The sequence below is a fragment of the Cavia porcellus genome, unplaced genomic scaffold, assembly GCF_034190915.1.
Source record: "Cavia porcellus strain 051 isolate PalLab524CR breed Dunkin Hartley unplaced genomic scaffold, mCavPor4.1 scaffold_28, whole genome shotgun sequence".
Taxonomy (NCBI): Eukaryota; Metazoa; Chordata; class Mammalia; order Rodentia; family Caviidae; genus Cavia; species Cavia porcellus.
In genome coordinates, this window is record NW_026947511.1 from 52,898,771 (window position 1) to 52,903,248 (window position 4,478).

The 4,478-nt window shown below is 47.0% G+C and overlaps 1 long non-coding RNA gene across 1 annotated transcript; it reads left to right on the forward strand.

Annotated features, from left to right (window-relative positions):
- The first annotated feature begins 435 nt into the window (after positions 1 to 435).
- LOC134473795 (uncharacterized) lies at positions 436 to 2,591 on the forward strand. The gene is made up of 3 exons (XR_010044221.1): positions 436 to 594; positions 1,031 to 1,098; positions 2,503 to 2,591. It is a non-coding gene; the product is annotated as an uncharacterized LOC134473795 (long non-coding RNA).
- The last annotated feature ends 1,887 nt before the right edge of the window (positions 2,592 to 4,478 follow it).

Below are 4,478 nucleotides of genomic sequence, written 5' to 3' on the forward strand. Positions count from 1 at the left end.
CAGGAGTCTCTCAAATCTCCTGGATACTTGTGGGAGAACCTGTCTCAAAAGGAGGGCTATGGGCAAAGCAAAGAGTTCAATCTTCAGGTTGACAACAAAGAAACAAAACAATAATGATGAATTTAAGCATTTGGCACAGTGCCCAGCAGTGTAAACCAGCTAACCACAGGCAGGTTCTCGGCCAGATGTAGTTTTGGCTTATTGAAGGAGAGGAAATCAGTGTACAGATTTGTAGCGAGACTGTGCAATGTTTATTAACAGTAAACAGCTGGCCACACAGTCCTGTACACTGCTAGCAGTGAGGCAGTTTTGAGGTCACTCCATAGAAAGCCCCGCCCAGGAGGAAAACTCAGGGTGCCCTTATGACATCATCGTCACGCTCTGCCAATGGGCTTAGAGAATTGAGGCCACGCCTCCCTGTGTGGCAGTTATTTAGGATCTGTGAGCAGGCAGAGGGGCTGAGCAACGGCTCTTGGGAATAATTTCTCTGCGGTGGACCATACTGAGTTGATGTGTTCTCACCATTTGTCACCTCCCTGCCTAGGGATTTCAGAACAAACTGTAAGGCAGAAATCAGCTGTGACAAAGAAAAAGGTAAACTTCAAGGGGTCACTGCCCCTAAGCCCAGACTGAGTTCCTAACAACCATGCTATGGTCAACGTCTGGGCCATCCCTAAGGAGAATGGGGAGACTGCAGCGCCCCAGTACCCCATCAAGTCCTCTCATGGCCACCCAGCTCTGGTGCCCTGGCCCACCCTCCCTTACCTGACTGACTGGCTGTAACTTTGCGCCTCATGTCTGGGCTTGGTGTTCTACTCCTGTAACCCACACTGGACCTCCCTTACCCCCATTGTCCAAAAGCCTTTGTCCCTGCCCTTGCTGCAATGGAGAGGAAGCAGGGCACAGACAGTTTCTGGGGCCAGGGAGGGAGGAGTAGGATGTGGCTAGTCCCAGTCCCCCTGGACAGTAGCCCTCACCTGGCCTTTGATCTTCACACATGGTCCCCTAATGTGTCTTTACTTTCTCACAGTTTCTCTGACAGAGGCACGAATTTCCACATGGACATGAGGTTGGGATCATGGGAAGGAGCAGAGAGAGGTACCAGGCACCATTACTCCTGAACTCAGGCACTGACAATGTGATAACTTCACTGGGGAGCCCAGTGTATGCGATCATAGGAGACCAGGTTTGTGTTGTTTTTGCCAGGTTTCTAGTCTCCGGATACACTTCAGAATTTTCTCAGTTCTCCACTTCACGTATGAATTCCCTCTGACTCTGGAATCAGAGTGCCCTTTCCTACAGTTCCTTCGAGTGAGATCTACATGTCCAGTGTGGAACAGATTACAGGAAATTCAGCTTCACAACATAGGTCTTCCCACATCAATTCCAGCTAGAAAGCTGAGTAGAAAAGGATTAATATGAGTCCTTGAAATTTTTTTCCAGGTAGAGTCTTGCTTTGTAGCCTAGGTTGACCTGCATTCACAGGCCTCCTGCCTCAGTCTCCCAATGGCATGCAACCCCATGCCCAGCTACTTTCTGAAATGTCTGTTCTGCTTGATTCTCTTGAGAGAATTGAGGCCTATTAATGTACTTAATGGTGATATTTCCATAAATGTGTCTGACAATAATCACTTTCCTTCAAAATAATGTTTACCTTGGGTTTTTTTAGTTCTCAGATTCCCTACAGCTGTGTCTTCAAGGCTTCTGCCATTAGGGTCTTTAGTAGAATTTTGAGAAGTACCAGTGTTACTCTAGCACATGGGTAAGACGGTTCCCAGATGTTTGGTTCTGAACTACCCAATGTACAGTCACCGCCTATTTAGTGTTTACATTTCCACCTCTGCTTCTGGTTTTGCCCCTGGGATTGGCTGATTCATGGCAAACCTCAGAGCTGCAAGTTAAAAGATTGAGTTTACCTTCCACTGTTGCTTCTCCTGGGTGTGTCGTGTGTGTGTGTGTGTGTGTGTGTGTGTGTGTGTGTGTTTGTGTGTGTGTGTGTACTGACGTTTACAGTCCAAGGCCTTGGGTAAGTCCAGGGCCATGGACATGCTGGAAAGTGCTCCATCACTGAGCTTCACTTCTGCCTATTCATTGCCTTTTATTGAATGATCGATCAATTGATTTTACTACTAAGGATGAAGTCCAAGTAACACTCATGTAAATCTTCAGCTGTTTAGAAAATTTTCTTTCTATTCATTTTTTAGTGAGAGCGTTTTAGTTTTTCCAAAATGCTGTGAATATTATGATCCTTTTGTCCAGCCTCCCCAGGATGTAGGATTCAAAGACAAACAGCAAGGGGCTAGCTGCCTGTGTTTTTTCCCCTGTGTTTAAGCCACTTTAACAGTTCATGTTCTCATTCATTAACATTGTAGCACCTTGTCCAGTTGTGGGTGGCACTGCAGCAGATGACATGCACACCAGTGTTCTGTAAAAACTCTGCAGGAGGATGTGAATACAGGGTATTTTCATTTTCATGAGCATCACTGCTTTTCCTTTCTACAGATTCAAGAAAAGAACAGCCTTGATGATGTGGCAGTAGTGGAAAAGAAGAAAAAGATTAAAAATATCAATCAGCCTGGGACAGACACAAGGTGAGGGTCATTCATCTGAGAAAGTGAGTGAGTCTTGGGTGGCCAGACTGCTGGGGATGAGGAATCAGATGGCAGCCGAGGATCAGGGTTCAGATGAGTAAAGTGTCAGTTACTGGTTAAGAATTCTGCATTAGGGAGCTATAGGTGTTGTAACTCTGTGGTGGGGGGCTTGACAAGGTTGTGTTTAACACTCAGTATGATCTCTAGAACAAAATAAAAAACAAAATATAAGAGGGAGGGGTAGAAGGAGTGAGAGAGACAGACAGACAGACAGAGAGGGAGAGAGAGAGAAAGAGAGAGAAGAGTGAGAGAAAAAGAGAGATTTGAGAAGAAAAGACGAGAAAAGAGAAGAGACAAGATGAAGAGGGGGTTGGGGGGAGAAAGGGAGAGAGAGATACAGAGTGACACATAGAGAATAAATGTATGTACACTTGTGAAACTCAAATGATGCGTTTGTGTCAGTTCCCTAGGACCTAGTGGAAACATTCTGTAAATGGTTGTTGCTATTCTGGCTACTGAGGCAGGGAATTCAGGCCAGTGAAAACAGCCAGTCATCTATGCCTCTCTGAAAGCCCCTCAAGGTATGTGAGAGGAGACCCAGCTACCAGGATTAGGAGAAGATGTTGTGTTTCCTGTTTGACACTCTCTTACTTGACCACATCAGAAAAATCACTTCCTCCCCTGGGCCTCAGTGTCTCAACCTTGATTCTCAGCTGCGGCCCTTGCACCCCAGTGATCCTTACTAGGGAGTCTGGTATTGAACACGAAGCTGAGTGTCAGGGTCAGTTCAACACAGAGCGGCCTTCTGGAGGGTCAGTGCCCCCTTTAGTTCTGCACACCTTCCTTCTGCCTGCTGTGGCTGTCCCAGGTCCCAGCCTGAATAGTTATTTTGCTAAACTTCATGAAGAGCAAGGTCATGGGAGTGCAGGTACAGAAACATACATGTCTTTCTGATTGTTACTTTCAGTTTTGGACCACTGAAATGTTACCCTGGTGCCTGGAACACGGGTGAGTGTCTTCCCCACTCCCAGTGTCCCCCAGCATGTGTGACTGTCACCTGAGCACAGGAACACTGCCCTACCTTCTGTGCCTCTTTGTGACTATGGCACTTAGGCCTCTTCTTTCCCTTATGCCACTTTAACCTGCTTTCTTCTGTGCAGGCTCACAAAGCCCATGTTTCTCCTGCACTGTCTCTGCTGTCAACACTGTGTCACCCGGTGTCACTGCCTCAGAAGCTCTTCTCACTGGTGGCATACCTTCAGGTTTGTGCATTTCCCCTTTTGCCTGCTGTCTTCGCCTGTGTTCACCCCCATCCTCACTCCCAAAGAACAGTGTCCTTTCCAGAGTCTCTGTTCCTCTCTTGTGGAGCCTGGTCCCTAGAGTCCTGTGTTTTCCCTGAGGAGTAGGATGGGGAGGTGACAGTGAGGCTTTTCCTTGAGGTTTGAGGAAACGGAAGTTGGTCAGAGTTAGCTTGGCTCACCTTGTCCCTGTTTGATTCTTACAGGAAGTTGAATCACTACATTGTATGTTTCTTTTTAAACAATTCTTCATCTGCCTGTGGCTCCCATCATGGCTGAACCCAAGTGAATGTCTCTGCCTTGGGCAGCAGTTCTGAGACTGAGTGGTCAGGACAGCACAATGTATGTGCTACTCCTTCCCAGTCATCTACCTGTACGCTTCTCTTACTTTCCTTGTTGCTTATTCAAAATACTCAGAAGCCTTAAATTAAGAGAGAAAAGTTTTACACCAGGTCACAGTTGGTAGAGTTTTCAGTCCACAGTCAGCTGTCTCCAAGGCAAGGTGGAATGGCAGAGGGGCATCACAGAGGAGAACGGTGCATGGCATGCAGGCAGGAAGGCATGAAGCAGCAAGCAGGAATAGCAGAAG